The 24,420-nt window shown below is 50.2% G+C and overlaps 1 pseudogene; it reads left to right on the top strand.

Moving 5' to 3' along the window:
• Nucleotides 1-23,557, top strand: part of LOC127236551 (DNA/RNA-binding protein KIN17-like) — a 35,981-nt pseudogene extending 12,424 nt beyond the window's left edge.
• Nucleotides 23,558-24,420: the final 863 nt, after the last annotated feature.

The following is a 24,420-nucleotide window of genomic DNA, read 5'->3' on the forward strand; positions in this document are numbered from 1 at the left end:
GTGGCAGCAGATGACCATAATCTCCTGGGGGCAGAAGCAGATAGGATCCTCAGAGTTCCCTGGGCAGCCAGTCTAGGTGAGTTGGAGGCTAGTGAGAGACCGTGCCTCAAAAAAATCAGTTGGATGTCACTTTCCCAATGAATAGCATCTACAATTAATCTTTGACCTTCATAGGCATGTACATATATGTGGACCTGCGCGCGCGCGCGCGCGCGCACACACACACACACACACTTATTCTGGTGCTGCAGGCAGTGATGTCATAGTAGGATGCCGGACCTGGTTACCCACAGTCTCTTCTCCAGGAGCTTTCCTGACCAGGGCTCAACAGAGTTGCACCCAGTTTCTCTCCCATTTGGTGTCCCCATCCATGGGCACTGGGGACGCAAGGGTATCTGGGAACTTCTGCTTAGTCAATAGCTGCTTATCAGCTCACAGACCAATCTTTAGCCAAGGGTGGGTGCCAAGGGGGGCTAGAGAAGTGTCTCCCTGGGCACTCAGAGTTCCCAGGGAGCTTGTATTGAAGCTGAGTCTCAGAGAGAAGGTCAAGGTGTACCAGGCAGAAGGTGGCATGGACACTGAGAGGCATGAGGGTAGGTGTGACAATGGACCAGATGCCAGGTCCTATAGGACCTGTGGGTCATGCAGAACAGTTTGGCTGTATTTAAATTAGGTGCTGGAGCCATAGAGAAGTACAAGAAAAGACAGAGGGCGGCTTTCCCAGTGAGACTGCAGAGCTGTCCCTGGGATCTGGCACCTCTCTGGATGGGGCAGTAGGAAGTTGAGCCTCACTCCTTGGCATCTGCCTTTCTATTGGTGGTTGGAACCTTGGAACTCAACCTCAAGCCCAGAAGGTGTTAGGAAGTTAGTTAGCCCTTCATTGGCAACACATTCTTGCAAGCATTTCTAGGACGTTCTGTGCAGTGGCCTCTGTACACATGTATGGTTTGTTTCTGCAGGAGAGGGAGGCTGGAAAGCCAGGATGAGGGACAGGACCTGTCCACATACAGGGGAGGCTGGAGGGTGTGAGGGAGGAGGCAGCACCAGATTCACCTCTGGGCCTGAGTCCAAATTGACACTGGTGTCTGAGTGGCATAGCAGCCTGGCCATCTGGAGACCAAGCAGGGACTGGGCACATTTCCAGGATGGGGCGGGGGACCTTTCCTCTTTTTATTTCTTTTTGGAGCTAATTTAAGCTTGGGGTCTTACGTTTGCAGGTGTTGGTGCCTGGTTGGGCCTCCTCTTCATGAGGAGAGAATAAAATCTCATGGAAACATGGATCACGTGGTAGAGAGATGATTATTTAACATTCTAGAAGCCCTGGGTTCAGTCTCCAGCCCCATAGATACTGAGCGTGGTGCTTGTGCAGTTCTTTGTAATCCCAGTACCTGGAAGGCAGAGCCTGGAAGATCAGTATTCCAGGCCATCCTCAGCTACGAGACCAGTCTGGACTGCATGAGACCCCTGTCCCAGGAATGAATGAATGAATGAATGAATGAATGAATGAATGAATGAATGACACTGTCCTTATGTTTGGAATGCTGACTGCAGTTCCCTGGACAGCCAGAAGGGGCAGGCATCTGTGAGTTCTGTCCTACTGGATTCAACCACAAGGGGGCAGTTGTCCAGGTAGGGGACTTGGTTCTGGCAAAAGTAAGGTGCCCTAGGGAACCAGCAAGACAGGAAACAGATAGGAAGGGTGGAGGAAGAGGTTGGCCACTTCTTTTCTTTTCCATGTTTCCTTCCGGCAGAGCCCCTTTAACTGCCCCAGCCTGCCCAACATAACTTTATAGGGAAATAATTTGGGTTTTTTTTTTTTTGTTTTTTGTTTTTTTGTTTTTTTTGTTTTTTTTTTGTTTTTTTTTTTTGCTTTCTGGGTTTTTTGTTTTTATTGTTGTTTTATCAGACTCACAATGTTCCCGGAGTCCACCAAATGATGGCAGTGGTGATGTCCAGGAGATGGGAGGGTGGCCTTGGGGACAGACCTCACTGTGCTTTTTTTTCCAGTATCCCTCCCTTTCCAAGTGGGTTCTTCTAGAAGGTCCCAGTGACAGAGTGGATGACAATGATTCTCTTGTGGCCTTAACATGGGAGAAAACATCAACAGTGACCTTGGAAAGAAGGAACTATAGGTTTACACTGAGAAAGTAGCAGAGCTCCCCACTGGATGGTGTGGGGCTGCGATGGGGGGTGTTGAGGACCAGAACTGGGTCCCAGGTGGGCCTGGGGTGGATAGTCTTTTGTGTTCATATATGTGTTCATGCATGTGAGTGGGTATGCATGGAACTGAGAGAAAAACATCGTGTATCTTCCTCACTGAAGTTTCTCACTGAAACTTCAGCTTTCTGATTCAGCTGGACTGACTGGCCAACAAGTCCCAGGGATCCTCCTGTCTCTACCCATTGTTCTATAAGCCCCGGGGCCACCAGTGTGTATCAGTGTTCACGGCTACTTCTACATGGGTGCTGGGGGGTGTTGTTAGTTTTCATGGTTGCTCAGCGAGCATGTTACTGAACTAGCCATGTCTCCACCCTGGAAGGTCCCAGGCATGAATGAAGCAATCAGGGTCTCCCACTCTGGAACAAGGCATCTACATCCCCATTTTTCTCCCCCCAAATGTCTACACATACACATGTAAAAATGATCCCAGGCATGTACACATATAAGGCATGCCCTCACTATGGAGACCCCTTCTGGCACCCTCGGCCCTGCTCCCAACAGACAGAGCTGCACTAACAGACCCTGATTTGCTGCTAGTCTTGCCAGCAAATGAGCTCATCTTTGATGCCATTGGCAGGACAAATCTGTCCCAACTCCTGCCTGATTTGCACAGGAAATGGGCTCATTCATTATGGATGGTGTGCATTTTGCGTTGCCCCCTCCCCCAGAGGATCAGTAAAGACATTTTCAGGGACTCTTTTCTTAAATAAAGGTCAGGCCTGCAGGAGAAAGGGTAAGAAAATTCCTGTCCTTCAACCTCAATATCCTAGCTTATGTCTCTCCCCTCTGCTTAGCTGGTGGCCTCAGGGACAAGCTCAGAGTCTGTGGGGAGCCTCCTTTGGGTATCTCCTCTTACCCCCCCCCAGCCTTCTTGGCTTATGGGGAGTACGAAAAGGTAACTAATGGCTTCAGAGGCTTTACTTTCTTCAGAACTATGAATCCCAAACATTGTGATGTGGGGAGCATCAACCCCTCCAAGAAGTTACAGCCTGTGTGCACTCAGGACTTAATGCAAGTGTGTACATGCATATGGGAAAGATCCACCAAGTGTGTAATTGCACATGGAGTGCATATGGGAAAGAACCACCAAGTGTGTAATTGCACATGGAGTGCATATGGGAAAGATCCACCAAGTGTGTAATTGCACATGGAGTGCATGTGCAGGATGAGGAGGGTGTTCCACAGAGGCACAGATGTGCAGACCCACCATTGCTTTTCAGTTCTCTATAATTTATGTGTGTTTATAAAGTGTGTGTGTGTGTGTGTGTGTGTGTGTGTGTGTGTGTGTGTGTGTTGCATGGGGGGCAGTGCGTGCCTATGCAATGAATGTTGGTTCTTCTATTATGTGAGTTCTGGGGATCAAACTCAGGTTCTCAGGCTTGGCTACAAAGCTGTCTACCCAGTGAGCCCTCTCACCTACCCACCTTCTAGTTCTTCCCACTGCCTTTCTGTCAGGATGCTTCCGGTGAAAGTGACTCATTTGTTAGTGAGCAAGTCTCAAAGAATGCAAGGACGGCAGCTGCCTTGACTAAAGCATCCTCTTTGGAGACACACCCATTCTCCTGCCTTCCCACCAAGTTCCCGGATGTGCCCAGCCAGCCACATCCCTGCTAGGAGCTGTGGGAAGAAATGTGCGCCCGCGACTGACTGCACTGCTGGGCATCGTCCCTGCTCCCCACAGAAAGCAACGATGGCGTGAGAGGCTGAGTAGCTTGCTATGGGCTGACTTCCACTTGGCCATGGCAAGCTGTCTTTGCGATGTGAGGTCTTCTTGTCTAAGTAGGGCACAGCATGGGAAGCTGAGGACCATTACGGTGGAGTCTTGGGGCTAAGGAGAGTGCTCCATTGGTAAAACGTTTGCTCTGAAAACCTGAAGGCCTGAGTTCAGATCACGTCTTGAAAGCCAGAATGCCCCTTGTTCGTGTCAATGTGTATGTGTCTGCATATTCATGTGTGATCCCAGTACTGGGAGAGTGGAGATGAAGGATTCCAGGCATCTGATGGTCAACCAGTCTCACAAAAATAGGGTGAGCTCTGGGTTCAATTAGAGACCCCATCTTTAAAAAACTAAGGCGGAAGTTCTGTGGAGACGGCTTGGAGGAAAGAGTGCTTGCTGTGTGAACTGAGTTCGAATCCCCAGAACTGGTATAAAAAGCCGGCTGTACCTACTCTTACATGTAGCCCAGCCTTGCCAGCCAACTATTGGACGAGTTCCAAGTTCAAGGGTCTAGGTGGAAAGTGAGTGTTATAGAGTGGGACCACCATGTTGTCTTTCTCTGGCCTCTATGCACATACATGGACATGGACAACCACACACATATGTATACACACGTACACATACACCAAAAGTATAAATAAATAAGAGAAAGGAAACACTAGACTGATAGTCTCCATGTGTGTATATGTACACATGCATGTAAATGTACACACACACACACCAAAACGTATAAATAAAAAACACTAGATCTCTAGTCTTCACACATGTAATGCATGTTTATTCACATATGCATGTGAAGGTACACACATAGATATACATACCCACACCCCTCCACACACCAAAAAATATAAATAGAGAAGGGTAACCACTAGACCTCTAGTCTCCATGCATGTATATACATACAGACATGCACGTGAACACACACACACTTAAATCCTCCTTTGTTCCTTAGCAGGTAAGCACAGAGCTGGTAAACTGAGGCTTCGGCTCTGGACTCATGCAGGAATGGTACCTTGCCCAGCCTTCTAAGTGGAAGGTCTGCATGCAGGAGGGTACCTACCTGACTTGCAGGCCTGTTATTTAAAATCCCACCACAGATCGCCCTCGTGTCTAGCCAGGACTGGGCTCTAGCCTGTAGATGTTTTGCAGTTTGACACTTCTGACCCTTCCTCTGCAGGCAGTCCTAGTCCAGAAGCCCCAAAGTCTGGGCCCTGCCTCTGCAGGGCAGTGACTGGATTGGAATTTAATCACCTCTGTGGAAGTAGAGCCCAGCTCCCCAGGGACCGTGTGTTCACCCAGTGTGAGGCCAGCAGGTTTATTTATGGTTTCTGACTTTATTTATTTCCTGCCCTCACCCAGCACCAGAGCTGCTCTTCTGCATTCTGAGAACTGCTTGTGTGCTTGCCTTGGGTGCCCTGAGCAAGAGAGCTGCTGTGGGGACTGGAGGCTTGGATGGATGGTTGCAGGCTCCTGTCATGCCAGGGAGAGGCCAGCTTCCTTCCTGGGTGATTTGTGGGGTGCTGCATCCTTCCCGAGTGATTTGTGGGGTGCTGCAGAGCCTGTCTGCACCAAACCCTCGCCCACGAGCTTCTCTGTGGCAGGGCTGGGCTGTAGGAGGCTCCTGAGGGACCTCTGCTCTACTTATTTGATGGCCTGCCTCAGGACAAACCTCCGGGGACAGCTGGGACCCTGATGGGCCACAGGGAGGGCACAAAGGTCAGCTGGGATCAAGCTTTTATTTTTACTTGATTCTAGATGAAGCCATGTTTTCGGAAAATAGTCTCATATAACCAAAGCTGTCCTCATACTTATTATGTAGGCTAGGTAGCTAAAGCTGACCTTGAACTTGTGACCCCTGTCTTTGCCTGCAGGGTGCTGGGATTATAGGCCAGCACCACCACATCCGGTTTGCGCAGAGCTGGGGATAGAATCTTGAACATCCTGGATGCTAGGCACACACTCTTCTAACTGAACCCCAGCCCCCAATGTTATTTGAGCACATGGCAGCCAACCTGCATCACCCATATACAGTTGCTATAGGCTACAATATTTCTCCAGGAACCACAAGCTCTCCTGTGCTCCCGCAGAGGCCCCTTGGCAGCCTTCCTCTGCTGTCCACTCTCCTGCTTGGGACGGAGAACCTTCATGGAAGCCCAAGACTGGTCCAGCTGGTCCAGAGGGAGAAGGAGAAACAGACATATGCTGGATGAGAAGCTGGCCGGGCAATCTGAGACCAGGTCAGAACATCTCAGTCCAGCGTGTCCTGAGACGTCAGAAAGAAAAGCCATTTGTTCAGAGCACAAGGCAAAGCTTCTGAAAGTTAAACCCAGACCTCTCATGTCCAGGAGGAGAGAAGACCCATGAGGTACCCAGAATAATAAGGGACAGGCCATCCTGTTCTGTGCTGGGATGGCACCCAGAAGGGAGAAAACCGGGCATATGAGATGGGGCCCCAGCATCCCACGAGGGCTTGGCCGGCTCCTGAAGCTAATTTTAGCTGTCACATTTAAGAAGGATTTGGAGGTCTGGAGGGGAGCCAGAGCCAATAAGAAAAATGATGAAAGGTTTTTCTTTAAAAAAAAAAAATTAGAAGGTACAGGAAAAGCTCAGGGCATGCGCAGTCAACTGGGGCAGAAGGAGATGCTGCTCACAGTCCTCAGGTTTGGGGAGGGATAGAAGTAGAGGACACGGGTTTACACTGCACCAAGCTAGACTCTAGGAAGTAAACTTTGATTGAAAGGGGTTTCACCGGAGGTCTGGCTCCTCCAGAAGATGGCTAAAGAGTGTGTGGCGGGCTCAGCTGTTAAAGGCTCACAACCAAAAATATAAGAATGTGTGGCCCTGGATGTGTGCAAATGTCAGCGGCTTCTGATAGGTCATGGGCCAGATGAGGCAGGAGAGGTGGGCTAGGCTCTGCGGTGGGCTTGGTAAACTTCTTTTTAAAAAATTCACACACACACACACGGGGTGGGGGGGTTAGTGGAATGGGATCCCTTACGAACTCCCCAATGTACTGGGAAACGAACTTGGGTCCTTTGCGAGAACAGTATATGCTGTTGGTTGCTGAGCCATCTCTCCTGCCCCATCGGAAGACTTTAAAATAAAGGTAAGGCTTTGAGGGTTCATCTCACCCCATGTGTACAGAGCCAGGCTTCAGAATTTGGTGTTGCTATTTCCCCTATGCCTTTCCTTGCTCCCCAAACATCCCATATGAGAGAAAGTTCTAGAATGGCTGGGGGGAGAAGTGTCAGGAGGGCCAGGGCGCCAACCCAGTTCCCTTGGTCCATTTCTGACATTTGCTCTCCAGAGGGAGAGGCTGGGGTTCATGGGCCATAGAAGAGGTAAGGAGATAGAGAGAGGGTGGGTCCTGGCCAGCCGGTTGCAAGGACGAAAGAGGCACACGCTTCCTGTCTCCTGAACCGGAAGGGAAATGGAGGCGCGCCGGGCTTACTGCTGTTCTGAGGGGAGAGACTGGAGGAGGTCAGCGGGGATGTGTGGGGTGTTACAGTGGGTCACCCACTGGATGTTCTATGGGGACACTCTCTGAGTTGCAGGTCCCCACGCACCTGCCTGGATTGAGTGTCCCTACCCTCTCTGCTCCCAGCTGGCCCTTCCCCCTGTGACCTTCAGGAAGGACTGTGTGAATGCGGATGGCATGACAGTGGCACTTGCAAACAGACCTCTGCACCCCAGAGAGTGCAGAGGCCACAGCAAGGTTTCAGCATCTCAAACTTTTACAGCACCAGACCCTGCTGGAGACCAAGTTATAAGGCAGAGCCGGGGTCGGTGATGGGGCAAAGGGCCTCTGGGGTCTTAAAGCCCCTAAGAGGTGTGACTCCAGAAGGACCCCACTAATCACCCTGCCCTCTGGGACCTCTGCCTTGCTTCTCCAGCCCTGGAGAAGGAGGCTTCCATTGTAGGGCACAGTCCTACATAGCTTGCCTTCCCTCAGAGGACATGGTTTGGGGCTTCCCTCAGCTCTCAGGCATCCACACAGAAGCTCATTTACAGATGAAAGGCCCCTTTAAATCCTCCTGGGCCTCCCTGGAGGCCTGGGCTGTCCCCCTACAGCTGGTCACTAGAGGGTGCTTAGACCTTCTTTAGGCAGAAAGGAGCCAACTGGGGAATCCCAGCAAGGTTCCAGGGGTGACCGGCCAAAATGATAGATGAAAATATTTGTGCGGGAGACTGAGCATGTAACACACACAGGCCCTGCATAAGCCTGAAGGGGTGGACCACACCTATAATCCCAGCACTGAAGAGGAGGAAGCTCACAAGTTCAAAGTCATTTTCAGCTGCACAAGGTTGGAGCCTAGCCTGAGCTGCATGAGATCCTGTCTCAAACAAACAGAATGTGTGCCAGGTGCTGGCTGGGATTGAGAGCGAGGTCCCTCCTATGCCATCCTATCAGTCTCAAAGGGGACCCTGCTAATGGGGTACCTGGTCTACATTCAGTAGGGGTCTCGCAGTGTTCTAGAGGATTCCTGAAGAGTGTTGGGAGTGGGCAGGTGAGGGAAGGAAGGGCACTAGAGAAAGGGACCCAAATGAGTAGAGGTGTGAAGGTTTACAAGATGGCATCGCCCAGATTACAAAGCAGTGATCAGAACTGTCGTTGTCAGGGCTCCAGGCTCTGTCCCTCCCCTTTGTCAGTTTGAGGAAGTCTAGTGAGAGCTTCCTTCTGAGTTAGCCTAAGAAGGCCGGAAGGGGGTCCGGGGCACCCTTTAGCACATCCTCCCAGCAGGATGCTGTCATTCAGGCCACTGCCACTTCAGACTGGAGCGGAGCTGGGGATATTTGCATCATTTGTTTCTATGTGTTTGTATAATCCGTGTGGGTGCATGTGTACACATGTCCATGCATCTGTTTATGTGTGTGAGCCTCTTCCTTAAATGCTCTCCTCTCTACTTTTTGAGGCAGGGCCTCCCACTGAACCTAGAACTCACCAGCTGAGCTACGCTGCCTGATGAGCAAGCCCCCTGGGATCCGTTCTCTGCCTCCCCATGCTGAGACCACAGGCATGCGCTGGCACATGGGATTTTACACAGACCCTGGGGCTCAAACTCATGACCTCGTTTTTGCACAGTAATTGCTCCATCATCTTCCCAGCCAGTCTGTCTGGGACATCCCAGCAGGATGGATGGCATGGGTCAGGCAGAGGTAAGCAGCAAATCCCAGCTGTCACCCATGCCCTGGACCTTATGGTCTGGGTGGGCATGAAGGAATGCCTGAGCTGAAGGCCCCTGCACCCCGCTAAGATCTGTTGGGCTGGCTCCTGCCACCTTCAAATATAGATTTTCTAAAAATGGCATTTTCCCCATTACCAGAGTAATACATGCTCATTATTTTCAAACTGAAACAATGGAGAAATTTACAACCCTGAAAAGGGGAAAAAATTCTCATCCCACTTCCCTCTCCCTGAGATAACTATTGCTAACAGTGTGAGGGAGATGTTTCTAACCTTCCCAGGAGTTTGCAAATATAGACGATGGTACCTTAAAAGATGGAATTAGGCTTTTCTGCGATTCGCTTCCCTCACTTGGCAGCCAGTCACGGACAGCTTTTGATGTGCACCCGATCCATCCCTGTGAGTACTGGCTACTTCTCAGGCTGCCCTGGAAACCAGGTTCTGTAAAGCAGGCTGCCCCAGGTCCCCTGCTCCAAGGGGATTGCTGGGAGCTGGGGAGCCCAGCATAGCTACCCACAACCATGTCTGCCCTCACACCTACTCTTTCCCTCTAAGCAGCCTTTCCCTGCCTCGGCTGCTGGGACTTTAAGGGATGGATTTCCATATCATTTCTAATACATCAGGGAAATCCCAGCAAGACAGATCAGCCGGGCCTTTCTGCTGCCCCCACCCCCGAGCTGATAAAGTCCTGTCAGTTAAAATCAAGGCTCATCCTTCTCATGGATGCATGGTCTGCTTTCTTAGGAAAGAGGCTCTGGGCCTCAGTAGCTGCTCCGTGGGGGTAGATGGGGGAGTGGCGGGCAAAGCAGGGACCTGCTGAGCCAAGACGGTCCAGAAATTGCTGAGCATCTGGGGATCGTGGCAGATGCCACAGAGGGATTCAAAGGGTACCGCTGCCCCTTGACCTTTCCCTAGGCAACTTGTGGTCCAAGACCTCAGCCTCAGCATCCCCTGATCCCCAGTATCAGGCCGACAGCACTGGGATTGAAGATCTATATTTTAACGAGCTCCCCTGGGGGTTCCTCTAAAGCCACCCCCTGGCTTCTCTTCCAGAGATAAGTGTGGTATTGGAGATGTAAGAAAGCTACAACTCCAGGTGCCAAGCAACACTGGGAACAGAGCTTACCTTGTATTCACTAGGAGGGGAGTCCCTGTGGCCCTGATGGTTCTAAAGATGAAGACGCAGGAGTTCCTGGACTGACCAGAGCTCATATGCTAGCCCTCAAGTTAGCAAATGTAGGCATGTGTGTGTGTGCCTGTGTGTGCACAGGTGAGTTATGTGTGTTTGGGGGTACACGTGCACTTGCATGTTTTTGTTCTCTTTGTTTTAGTTTTGGTTTTGAGACAGGTTCTCTCACAGGCCTGGAATTCACTGACTCAGCTAGACTGACTTACCAGCAAGTCCCAGGGATCCACCTGTCTCTGCCTCCCCTGGGCTGAGATTACAGAATGCCTAATCATACCACAAGGACACAAACATATGCTGTTCATAGCAGCGTTATTCATAGAAGCCAGAACCTGGGAACAACCTAGATGCCCATCAACCAAAGAATGGATAAAGAAAATACGTTATATTTACAAAATGAAGTATTACTCTGCTGTAACAATGACCTCATGAAATTTGCAGTGGATGGAACTAGAAGAAAAATCATTCTGAGTGAGATAACCCAGACTCAGAATGACAAACATGGTATGTACTCGTTCATATGTGTGTATCAGGAGTACAGTGTAGGATAACCAGCCTACAATCCATAGCCCCTGAGAGGCTGGGAGGATCCTGAGAGGGATGATGGATTTCCCTGGGGAGAGGAAATAGATGCCATGTCCTGGGTACCCTGGGGCCAGGGGAGAGGGAGGGATGGGGGATGGAACATGAGGGATTGTGTTGGGTGGGTTGGAGACAGGATGGAGAAGAATAATGAAAGAGATGGGGACGTTTTGGGGTTAAGGAAAAATTTGGTGCCAGGGTAACTCCCAAGAATCCACAAGGATGGCCTCAGCTAAGACGCCTAGCAATAGTGGAGAGGATGCTGGAACTGGCCTTTTCCTGTAATCAGATTAGTAACTACCCTTATTGTCATCAGAGAACCTTCATCCAGTAACTGATGGGAGCAGATGCAGACCCACAACCAACCTCTGGGCTGAGCGCTGGGAGTCCTGTTGAAGAGAGGAAGGAGGGATTGTACCAGCCAGGGAGATCAAGGTCATGATGGGAGAACCCACAGAGATAGCTGACCTGAGCTAGTGGAAGCTAATGGACTCTGAACCAAAGCTAGGAATCCCACATGGGTCCAACCTAAGCCATCTGCATATGGGTGAGAGTTGAGTAGCTTTGTTTGTGGAGCCCCTAACAATGGTAACAGGGTCTGTCCCTGGCACTTGAGCTTGGTTCTGGGAACCTATTTTCCGTGCTGGGTTGCCTCACTCAGCCTAATGCAGGGGGACTTTGTTGACTCCTATGAGAGGAGGAGTGGATGTGCGTGTGTGTGCATGCGTGCGTGCATGCGTGGGTGCCTGTGTATGTGTGTGTGTTAGGGGTGTAGATGGGGATGGGGGTTGGGAATGGGAGGAGAGGGGGAAGGGAAACTGTGGTTGATATATAAAATAAGTGCAAATAATAATAACAACAACATGTGTGAACCCTCCCACCCCCAGCATTTCTTTCATGGGTTTTGAGGACTGAACTTCATGTCTGCACAGCAAACATTTTATTGGTGGAACCACCTCTCCAGCCTCCCTTCACCCACCCTATGTGACCCAAGTGCCGACGGCTGTCCTGTTTTGCTCTCTTCCCTCATGTCCTTCTCTCTCCTCTAAACACTTAGAGAAGACAGGAGTCCTTGACGGTGGAGATGCTGAGGCAGCCGGAGCAGCAGCCCATCATGTGGACACACTCTTGATTATCCCTCACCTTGCTTTATCCTTCCAAGAATCAGGAGAGATGATGCAGGTCTATCATCTCCACCAAAGGAGCCCAGAGACACCAAGCAACTTAAGCAAGGTCACACAGAGCACGTGCCTTCCGTCCACCCTTCATACTCCCTTTTCTCCGAGACCCCATCCAGTCTCCTCACGCCCATCGGTGTGTATCTGATGCTCTGGGGGGAAAGCAGGTCCCCAGTGGAGCCCAAGCCTCTCTTCTAGGCTGTCTCATGCTTCTAGCAATTATAAATCACAGCAATTTCTCTTTACTCAGGCCTAATGTTTAATTCATTACTCTTCTGGCTGCTTCAATGCAGACCGTGTATTTGGTGGAATAGCTTTGTTTTGCCTCCTGAGCCACAGCCTGCCATTTAAAACCCTGTTTCCATTGAGAAAGGGGCTTACAGTCAACTTCTGGGACTTTCTTTGCTTCTCAGAGTGTCTGGCCTGCCAGACCCTTCTTGGTCTGTGTCAGAGGCCCAAGCTTACCAAGAACTTGACATGGTCCTTTGCTGGGCTTCCCAGGCCTGCTCTCTATCCTCTGGTTCCCTCACTCCACAACTGGGACTCCTAATTCTCTTACCTAGTGGGGCTTCGGGGTCCACATTACAGAGACAGCAGCTCTTTTGGGAGCGTAGAGGCTGGAATGGCCTGGAGTGGGAAGAGCCTAACTCTTAGAGTAACACATCTTAGATGAGCCTGGAACCTTGAACTTTACTCTAAATGCTGTTTGAGAACCCCATCTTCCCCAAATAGGCCTTCAGTTACCGTTTCCATTGCATAGTTAAGTCAGGAAAGGTTACTGTGTATCTGCAGAACTCTGTCTTTCCAGGCATTGAACTCCAGCTGCCAGGAGATAAATCTAAATGTTCTCCTGTCTTTCCAGGGGCTGGTGCCTTGGAGAGAACCCAAACCCATTAAGGAAGTTTTGTTCTTGTGCCTTTGCTTTTGGGGTGTATTTATTTATAAAGCCTCACACTTCTCCAGGTTATCACACTAAGCACACGCAGGGGAGGAAGGGATTCTCCTAGGAAGTGGGCATTGCCCTGCGGTGAGTTTGGGATGAGACTGCCTTTCCTCTATTCTGTGATTGTTTCAACTGGAAATGTCCCTATTGGTTCATATTTTGTTTACCTACTCCTTAGCTTGTGGCACTGTTTAGGAAGGGGTACAAAGCTTCTAGAAAGTTCTTTTGCCCAGCTTCTAGTTCTAGCTATCGTCAGCCCAGTGTGATATGAGGAGCCTGCTGCCAGCAACACAAACTCTGCCATTCCTTCCCCCGCTATGGGGCGGGTCTGAAACTGTAACCCAGATAAAGCTGTCATCCCTTAAATTGCTTCCATCATGTCACAGTGATATGAAAGGATGAATTGGTACCAAGAGTGGGGTTGTTTCTGTGGTAAATGCGACCACCTAGCCTTTGGAACCGGCTTGTGGATGGAGCTACACACCATCTACAAAGTTTGTAGCTGTCAGGGGGAGCAGGCTGTGCTAGAGAACAGACAGGAACACTTGTGATGGGGGCAAAGGATCTGAATACCAATAGCAACATGAGCAGTGAAGGCTGTGTTCATGAAGTTTTGGAGTGGGATACGGATTCTGTTGGGAATTGCAAGAGGCTGCTCATGTCATGATTCTAGAACAACATCTATCTACATTTTGACTGTTCCCTGAGATTTTGAGTGAGGCTCAATTAAGAAGTATTCATTCACAGAAGAGGATTTAAAATAGAAAAGCCTTTAGACCAAGGCATGGTTTCTACTGGCTGCTTTTAGTCAGATTTACAGTGAGAATTAGAAACAAAATGTGAAGTAGAAGGCTTTGAAGCAAATGCGTTGTTGGACCAGGAGTGTGTTTACAGTCATGGGCAAGGCAGATATGAGCAAAGCAGCTATAACTGCTAAAAGATTTAATAACATTAAAGGGGATCTGAGTGGGCTGCAGAGATGGCTCAGTCAAAAAAGTGCTTGCCACACAAGCAAATGAGTTTGATTTCAGGGACCCATGTTTCAAAAGACAAGATGGAATGTGCATGTCATCTTAGTGCTGGGAGGTAGAAATGAGTAGGTCCCTGGGCTTTCTCATCAGACTCCTTTGCCTAACTTGAGAACTTCAGGCCATTGGGCAGCCACCATCAGCACATTTGGACTCTCTTAGACTGGTACTTGGTGCCTGCAAATTTCCTCAGAAGATGTCTCATGTGAGTATCACCCTGATATGAGAAGTCTACACAAGCTCCAGGTGCCTTGAGCTCTGCTATGGCTTTCCTGCTGTGGTAAACCGAGACCATCTGAAACTGGGAGTCAAACCCTTTAGCTATTTGGTCATTTCATCATTTTGGTCACAGTGAGATGAAAGTTGCTGACTACCCATATTCTGCACCAAATTCCTCGAAGCCATGTAGCCATGTCCTCCAGTGAGGCCCCCATAGCCTGGTGGTCCTCAGCCTCCCTGCTACAGAGGGATCAACTGCCCCCTAGGCTAATTTTCTTGGTATTGGGTGAGGAGCCAATAGTTCAAAGGGTGGAGAAGATGGTCTCATGGCACATGGTCACACAGCCGTGGTAAAATTAGACCCTCACTGTCCCCGATACTCCCTTTTGTGCTATATACCTGTATCTGAGACAGACAGGAACCACACACTAAAGGATGGCCTGCTGTTGGGTGGTTGGTGCAGGGAGGGATGAATGAATATTCCTGTTGGGGGTAACTTGTTACAACTAATCTTAGTCGTCTAGCATTTATTCTGTTGTTTTGGAGGACCCTACTGTAGTTCTTGGACAACATGATTTCTTCTGACGCTCCTCTGCCCTGCTCTGCCCACAGCATGCCTGAAGGAGCTCCACAAGCAGGCTCCATGAGGTCTCCAACTGTCCCTGCACAGTCCCTGGCCCTGCTCCTTTCTGCATACAAATTCCATTTCATTATTTCCTATGGACTGATCTTCACATACCCAAGGTCCTTCTCTGAGTCTAGAGTGTTCCCAGGGAGCCACAGCCATACTTTTGTGCATGCTTACTGTCTACTCGGATCTGCAGGGTCAGCATGCAGCAAGGTTGCTTCCCTGGCTCCCTGGGCTCAGTGCTGGCTCATCTGTGTTTTATTGCAAAGGTAATGGACAGACTCTGCCTCCTTGCTAACTAAGGAAACGAGGTCTCTTGGTCTGATAGCCTTCTCCCCATCCTTGTGGGCTCAGGCTCCCACCCCTGTCTGTTCCCGCCTTCTTTGCACGCTATCTACTGTAGCAGCTCCTGTCCTGGCTGTCTTATTCCTTCCATCCCCTGTGATCTGCCTGAATGATGAGTTATTTCACAGGAAGATTGATCTGGGTATCAAGCCGTCGTTTAGTTGGCCATTACAACAGCCAATTTTGGTTCCATGCTCAGCTGTGAAGGGAAAATGGACCGGGCTGCTGGCTCTTTCCAGTGGGTGGGAGGAGGGAAGCAGGGCCTGGTGTGGGGGACAGGAGAGGGTCTGGCTGACCTCAGCCCCTATGAGTTTTTATTCCCAGCAGATGATGTAGTGTAGAGGTTTCAAGGGCTGAGAAGATACAGAAAGTTCTCCCAAGGGGACAAGCAGGGGCTTCAGCTGAAGCTGTCAGCAGTGGGCATGGACCTCGTCGTAAAAAGCATTCCAGACCAGCCTTGCATTTCAAGGGGACAGTGGTTGATCACGCCTACTTTTGTCATTCCCTACTCAACCCAGCAGTGACAATCACTGGGCTGAATCCTTTATTCCCCTCAGTCATGGCCTAATACTTCCCCTCCACCCCATAGTGTAGGACTCACTCACCTGGAATGACAGCTCCAGGAAGACACCAGCCTGCTCCTCAATCCTCTCTTTCCCTAGCATGGTGCCTGATGCTCTGTAAACTCCAGGGTAGTGCCTGATGCTCAGTAAGCTCTAGCACAGAGCTTTGTGCTTCATGCACAGTAATGCCCAACATATCTGAAGCCCGTGTGTGTGTGTGTGTGTGTGTGTGTGTGTGTGTGTGTGTGTGTGTTTTCCTGTTTCCCCACAAAGTCAGGTGACAATGTTTAGGAAGCTTATCTGTCACCTACTTGTTCTTAAGTAGACTCATGCACTGTCAAGTCCACCCACAGCAAAATGAGCCTATGGGCACTCTGGGGGGAACCAAGAGAAGGACATCGTGTCAGGGAACAGCCCACCAGTCATGGAGTCAAAACAGCTTTTCCCACTGAGGGTGGAACCGGGGTTCCAGAATGTCAGACAAGCACCCCCCCTCAGCTACAGCCCCAACCCAAAGCAGCCCCTAGAGTCCCTATGAGTTCTGGTTTTTTATTTTTAATTTTAAATTAGCATACAGATAATGTGTTTTCTCAAGACAGTTTCATATGTACTTGTTTTGGTTGATGGTTCCACTCTCCTACCCAACTTCTCACCATTCTCCCTACTTAGACCCTTCCATTCCCACTATCCCCTGCTTCTGTATCACAGGCATTCTATGGCCACACCCTCCCACCAAACTGTCTTTTTCTCCATTCATGGATCAGTTTCTAGTTTGCTGTTGACAAATGAGATTGTATAAGACTCCAGTCCCAGAACCAGCCATCCCCTTCCCTTAGGAGAGCCAGAAATCTTAGTGTCTTGTGTCTTGAGCTTGGCCTGCTAGAGACATAGTTGGTGACCTGGGTATGTATTTCCAGAAGCCTTGGGTAGCAGCAGCAAAAGAGGCTGAGTAGGCTTCAGCTACATCACCAGAGCTATTAAAGTTAAATAAAGCTCCGGCCATCCACCACAGATACCCAGTATAAAACCATCCGGTGTATACTATAGGGAAGAGAGATGTACCCAAATAGTCTATTCCCTTACAGCTGCATGAACAAGATCCCAGAATTGAAGTGAGCAGTGAACCCCCACCCCAGAGCATCCTCACACACAGAATCCCAGAAAACCCCAGGGTCAAGGCTGTCTTCCCTTCAAGGGTTTCTGAGCACAGCCATGAAGTGGGCAGTAGTGGGTGGGGACACCTACGGTAAGGATGGGGAGATACTGATGTTGCAGACACTGAGCATGGGCAGAGCAGTCAGAGTAGGTATGGGGTGGAGGTGGGGACGTGGGCCCCTGGGAGGCAGAATTTTCCAACAGTATTACAAGCTGCACCGAATCTTTGCTCAATAGATGGCAGTGGGCTCTGCTAATAGAGGGAGGCTCTTCCCACACAGGGGGCGCGTTGGGAAACGGAAAGGGGCTCTCCAAACAGCATCAGTGTGCCAGAGCCTTTCCTGGTTCTCTCAACAGCAGCTTCCTCTATACACGGAAAACAGCAAAGACATCAGGGACCCGAGGAACAGGTGGCCTCATGATTACTGCCCTAGGACTAAAGCCACAAACCAAAGGACAGCTGCTGGTGTGTGCAGAAATGGGGATGTGGTCTGTTGCATGCTCAGCTGGCTAGTGTGCTGGTAGCCTGGCATTGCCCCTTCTGTGTGGTTCCCCTCCCCTGTCCCGGAAGGCTCAAAGGGTGGCTGGCTCCCACCTCCTTCCCTATGCACGGAGCAGCAGGCTTCTGATTGAGATGTCCAGTTGTGGGCCAGGGTGGGCAGAACCACGCGTTAAGAAAGAAACGGAGCTGCCCCACAGTCTGTGGGCACCAGGTACCGCATGGCATCGTTCGACCCTTCTGGCTTACAGTCCCATTGAATATCTATTATTTATGCCGGCCAAGTGGCTTGGAACAGACTGAGACTCGATTAAGATAATGTTCCCTGCACAGAAGCGGCTATTAACACTGGGAAGTTATTCCTACCCCAACTGTCCCCCACCCCTGCCCTCTCTCATCACAGAGCTGGAGGGGCAGAGATCAAGAGCGGATGGTGAGGACATCCAGAGATGGAGTTGGATGCAGGACACAGGACAAGAGAGGGCGTGGCCACACCCTGACATAGACGGTCCTCTGCATCGCTCCTGGGCTGTGACTATGGGGTCTCCTCCTCCTCCCTGCTGGCATGCATCCTTCCTGGTTTCTCAGCACAAAGGAGAGGAGAGGCTGACTTCTCTGAGGAATGTGCATGGTGCTGCTGAAGGGCAGTGGTGGCCAGAAGCAACCTGATGTGGGGTTGGCCGGGCAGGGACTCCTGGTGAGAGGCAGGCAGGGGTGAGTAAACAGAGCAGGTGAAGTGCAGGGGGGAGAAGAAAGGAACAAACGTGGAGGAGGTGAAAGAGAGAAGAAAAGGAGACAGCAAAGGAGACACCTGGGGTGGGCAGGGGAGAGGCTTCTAAGCTAGGAGAGCCAGTCCATCGGGCTACAGCTCTGCAGAGGAGACAGGCCAGCGGCAGCCACCACAGTCCCCCCTGAGCTGAGTCCTGCCGACTGCCCTGGCCCCCACATCTGAGATTCCTAGCCTGTGCTGCTCTGCCATGTTCCCCACACAGAAGGCCACTAGCTGGAGGGTCAGCCTGGAGAGAGGTCTGGAGGCATCCGAATGATGGTGCCAGCAGGAAGGCCCGGTCTGGAGCAGGATACAAGGCGATGGCTAGGAGGGCCTCATCCCCGTCTTCCACACCCCCAGCACTGAGGCTGAGCCAGCTTCCGCTGCAGCAGGCCCCATAGTGCAGGCTGTGGGCCATGCTGAGGGCGGGAATGGGGCCCACTGAAGTCCGTCCAGCCGTCGAGCTCCAACCCTGTCTGTAGTTCCTTCTCCATCCTCCTCTGCACTGCTTGCCTAGCATTTGCTCTTCCTCCCCTGACAACAGTTCCTCTCCTCCCGCAGACCTTCATCCCACTTCAGATGGAGTGTGGTACCTCAGGGTGCTTTCAAACTCTCTGAAGTAGGTTGGTATGATTTCACTTTTATTTAATTTGGTGTTACTGGGGTGGTGGTGAACTTGGAGTCTCACACATGCTAGGAAATGCCCTACCAGTGAGCTCTATCCACAGCCCTTCTCTCTGTAAACTTTCTATTTTGAGACAGCGTCTCAGCTAAGTTGTCTGGGCAAGCCTGGAATTCACTCCAGGCAGGCATTTTAACTTGCAATTCTCAGGCTTCTGGGATTCCAAGCCCTGTTCACTATGGATAGTTTAAACAGCAACTAAAGATCTAAAATGGCTGGAGGAGCCAGATTTTTGGAAGTAGCTACACAGTTAAGAACAAGGTTAAAACAAGCCGGGACCACATTCTGACAGAAGGGGCCTGGGTGCTGGGGCTCGGTATCGGCTTCTTAGCCCTGGCTGCTAAGGGTCTTAGGGCCTTCTGCTGCCTCTGAAACCAGACATTCCTATCCTTACTGTTACCAGCATGCAGACGTAAGTAGCACTGGCTTCCATACTTTTAATTCAAGCTCATAAGTGTCTGTGTCCTGTCAATTATTCTAAGAGGCGGGACTTAGAGCCACTGTCCTGACAGGGTTAGGGCAGTGTTCATAGCTTTGGATGGCCAGGGGCATGCTGGGTATTCTCTAGGCAGGGGAGGTATCCTAATTTTCTTTCTGTTGCTATGATAAACACCAAGACTGAAAACAACAACAGGAAGGAAAGCATTCACTTCATCTCATAGGCTACTGAGGGGAGTCAGGGCAGGAACACAAGGCAGGAGCTTGCTACATCTAGATCATATAACCCTGGACCAACTACACACACAGTGAGCTGGGCCCTCCTACATCAACTAGCAAGGAAGAAAATTCCCCCCAGGCAAGCCACAGGCCAATCTGATGGAGGTGATTTTCTAACTGAGGTTTCTCTTCCTAGGTGACTCTGGTGTCCAGGGAAGAGCCCGGTACATGAGATGGGTCAGGCCCGCCTGGCCGAGCCGAGCACTACAATGAAGCAGCTAAGACCCTCTGGCATCTTTCCACCTGGAACCTACCTTTGGCCCGGAGCTATCACCTGCTGGAAAGGCACTAGCAGGGATGGACATAGCAAAGAAACCCTTCTCATGTGTCTTCGCTTAGGGACCCAGAGCAAGGAAATGCAAGCTAGAACCAAAGGCATGAGGCGAGGCTGTCTAGCTATGAGATAGCCTGCTCATTCAGCTGTCTGCCCACACCCTCTCCTGTCTCAGCGGAGCCAAGAAATCAAGACCAGAGCACTCACTGGAGAGTTCCCTCTGTGTCTCTCAGCCTCTCTCTCGCTTTCTGTGTGTGTGTGTGTGTGTGTGTGTGTGTGTGTGTGTGTGTGTGCACGCGCTCGCGCGCATGCACGCACGCGTTAGTATGCATGTGTGTGCATGATAGTGTAGGTCAGAGAACAACTTCATAAATCTTCCTCAGTTGCTTCTCCATCTTTTACAAAAAACTTTGTGTATCCATGTGTGTGTATGTTTTATGTGTGCGCGTGCGCAAAGGGGGAGTAGAGAGGTGTTAGTTCTCACTGTCTACCTTGTTTAAGACAGGTCATCTTGTCTGTGTGTGTCCGGCTAGTTGGCCCACGAGCCTGGGCTTCTCCTTCTCTGTCTGCTGCCTTGGCATAGGAGCACTGGGGTTGCAGGCTTGTGCTTCTGCATCAGCTTTCCGTGGATCCTGGGGAGGCGGGGTCCAAACTCAGGTCTCCATGCTTGTGGGCCAATCTCTTTACTAGTTGAGCCATCTCCCAGCCCTGCCTGTGAGGGTTCTTCAGAGATGCGACACAATAGTCCTAAGACACAGAGCACTGGTAACCCTGAACTGATGGTGCTGTTACCATTCATTTTACCTGCCACTGAGTCCCTTCCTGCACACATCCCCCATAGCATGTATATTCTGTTTTTTTGTTTGTTAGTTTGGTTTGGTTTTTGCTGAAGGCACCCATAAGCAGCACACAGGTTCTCAGGCCTAATTGGGCCGGATGCATCTCTAACCAGACAGGGAAAGCGTCTGGATTTGTCACCTGACAGGTACAGATGCTGCAGGCTCTCATCCATGAGACAGAATCACTCCTGGGACGGAGAGGCTCAGGTGCATCTGTCAGAGGCAAGCACATGCTTCCCCTGACACTGACAGCAAAGCTCTTGCAGCAGACTGGGGTCAGTGGAGTCATGAGAATGGAGCTGAGGATAACTAAGTCCCTTTCTGTGTGGAGCTTCCCATAATTCCCTCCCATCATGCTCCAGGCAAACACAAGTAAAGGGATGGACACGTCTCTCAAACAGAGCGACCTCACCTCCATTGCCTGTTAGCCGGTTGTCAGATGAGTCACATTTTAGTCATGGCCTCTTGGACCCCACCTCCTTCCTGGGCCATGGCAAGCAGAGGGTGGGGTTCGCTGTGTGGGCGTGGCTGCCTCTGTACTCCTGTAGGCTTCAGATCCTACCTGCTAGGCGATGTTGTGGTTCAGAACCCCTGGTCCTGGGCTGGGGAGATGGCTCTGTGGGTAAAGTGCTCGCTTGTGTGCAAGCATGAGAATCTGAATCGAGATTCCCACATAAAAACCATGGCATGACAGTATACACACCTATAGCCCCAGCACTGGAGGATCCTAGGGACTCACCAATTAGCCAGCTTATCATCAGGTTCTTAAGAAGAAACAGCGTGTAGACCCCGTACTCTGAGCCTCCCCAGCCAGTAGACCCCGTACTCTGATCCTCCCCTGGGAAGAAACAGCCTGTAGACCCCGTACTCTGATCCTCCCCAGCCTGTAGACCCCGTACTCTGAGCCTCCCCAAGGCCCAAGTCAGATTTGCATTTTGACGACCAGCTGGACTTACAGGCACATGGGTGACATTTAGCAGGGGCAGTGAAGGATCACAGACAAAGTGTGGGCTCTTATTTATTTAACTGATTCTGCTCTCACGTATTACTTGTGTTTCCTTATTGATTCCTCGCTCATGTATTAACCCTGACCAGTTTCCCCTCCCTTCGGTGCTCTCAGTCCCTCCCCCCACCTCCCCTCTCCCCCAGCTTCACCCCCTCCTCCATTCCCCTTCAGGCAAGAGCAGGCTTCCCAGGGTTATCAACCGAACATGGCATAACAAGTAACAACAAGGCCAGGCAAAAACTCTCATATCAAGGTTGGAGCACAGCACGCAAAGCAATAGGAGGAAAAGGGTCCTAAAGGGAGGCAAAAGAGTCAGAGCCTGTGCGGCTTCCAGTTACGAGACTGCTTAACTTCAGGAATCAGTGTGCAAGTGATCTGATTAACTGCACGATTAAGTTCAGCCTGACAAGATTTTTCTTTTTCCAGACAATTTCTCTAGTAGCTCGGGCTGTCTTGGCTCTTGCTATGAAGACCTGACCGGTCTCAAGCTCAGGATCCTCCAGAGTGCTGGGATTAAAAGCAGGCTCCACTCAAATGGCTGTGGAAATAAAATTCTCAGCTTCCATTGCTGCTGCTGCTGGTGGTGGTTTACAGGAAATGTTTTCCAGAGGGCTGGATGTAGAGAAGAGCCGATGGAAACCCAGAGGCCAGGCTGCTCACAGAATGCTTTGCCAGCTGGGGTGAGCTTTAGTCTTCGTGTTCTATGAAGGTCTGGTCTCTGCTAGTCTATTCTGCCTTCAGCTGCTCTCTGGGTCACCATGGACAGGATGGGTTTTCTGAGCCCAAAGGCCAACAGGATCAAGGCCAAAAGACTCTGGAAGCTTAGCTGGTACTGCCAGATGAGCCAGAAGCAGTGGTTAAGAATGGCTTTATGTGCCACTCGATGTCTGAATCTGAGACAACTTGCTGGCTTTGAAAACACTGGTTTATGGATTGTTTCAGAGGAATTCCAAAAGGACTTCCTTGAAGCTCTCAGAGGCTTCAGCATGAAGTCCACAACATTGTTTACAAGGAACACATCAGCCATCCAGAGCAGGGTCACATGGAGGCCACTGGGAGGGAGATGACAGACTTCAAGTGACCTGGCTGAAAGGGCTGTGAGGAGTGGACACGACACAAAAAGGCGGGTACATCCAGTGCATAGATCACAAGCAATTTGCCCACAGCTGAAGTCGAAAAGCAGCAAGACCTTGGATGGAGAGGAACTGTCCAATCATTGAGGGACAAGTAAGATCTGGAAAGAGCAAAGGGTGTGCTTCATAAAATTAGATGATCCTGGAAAGTGACATTCAGTATGAATAGAAGGGCAGGGGACTCTGCTGGAGCAAGAGCAGCACCATCCAGGTCAGGCCGTTTGGGGACAGGTGCCCCGAGGACATGAGGGAGCACAGCCTCCCTGAGGAAAATCTTCAGAGCTCGGCTCCACCCTGAAGATGTCATCCACACTGAACTGAAAAGAAAAGAACTTCCTGAGCAGACTTCTTGCTACAGCCTGGAATCATTGTGAAAATTACAACTAAAACTCTTGGAGGGAAATACCGCAAGAAAAGGGGTGTGGTTGAGGGAGTGATTGACAGATCCACAGCTGTGATGAAGATGATTGAATCTGGACACAGGCTGAAACTGGACCAGACTCATTTAGAGACAGCATTCCAGCACCAGGCAAGAGGGTGTTAGTTTTAAATGGCAGCCACAGAGGAAATAAAGGCACCCTAAAATCCACCCAGGAGCTTTTCCAGCCACTGTGGCCATTGAAACTGGGCCTCTGGAAGGACACAGAGTGGAAGGAGTTCCCTATGAGGACCTATCTGAGCTTGCTTGACTTGAGAATTTGTTTTCAACACTTTGAAATCCCAACATATCAGAGTGATGCTTGCTAAGACACGATGAGACTGGACTGTGTTAGGGGTTTATTTTGTATAAAAATGGATTTATATATTTCTGGATAGTTGTTGGGTTAAAAAACAAAACAAACAAACAAACAAAACCTCATTATGTCTTTGAAGTACCAAAAATAAATGAAACCCTTTGGTGCTGGATGTCTAGTATCTGTGGATCTTTAGGGTGCTATCTGTTGGGGCTATCTTATATGGGATGAAAAGGGAAAAAGGCAGGGAGTGGGGTTGTGGGAAATTTCACAGCAAATACCCTAGAAGAGAGTGGAGGAGGGGGAGGGTGCTGAAAAATTAGTCTCAAGTGTCTTCCTGGGATACTCAGGGCAGTGCTTCTCATCAGGCTTCTCCTTGGGGCTTCTCATCTGGGAGTCCAGTCTCTCCACTTCTGATTTTCTGCCTTGCTTCATGTCTAACACTCTATGATCTCTCAACCAAGGAAGAAACGTTTGTAGCTGTTCATATTGAAAGATGTGTCTAGTTCGTCCTTGGTAATAACGATCTGCTTTCCAGGAATCAGTTGTCTCTCTGTCTCCAGCAAGAAGGTTGTAAGTACGCATAATTGGTAGGACAGAATTTATATTTTATTACTCTGAGGGTCATTACACAAGGTTCACACTGTAAGTGCCTAACTATCACCCGAAGCTGCTCAGTTGTGTGACATTATCTTAGCAGAAGGTGGGGTCCAGTCTCTCATGGAAGTTTCTGTTCATGGGTGGAGATCCATGGGAGACTCTCCAGCTACAGGGAACATCAAGGTGGCATCTCTGCACAGTCCTGAAGATGTAACATC

Source organism: Phodopus roborovskii, unplaced genomic scaffold, assembly GCF_943737965.1.
Source record: "Phodopus roborovskii unplaced genomic scaffold, PHOROB, whole genome shotgun sequence".
Classification (NCBI taxonomy): Eukaryota; Metazoa; Chordata; class Mammalia; order Rodentia; family Cricetidae; genus Phodopus; species Phodopus roborovskii.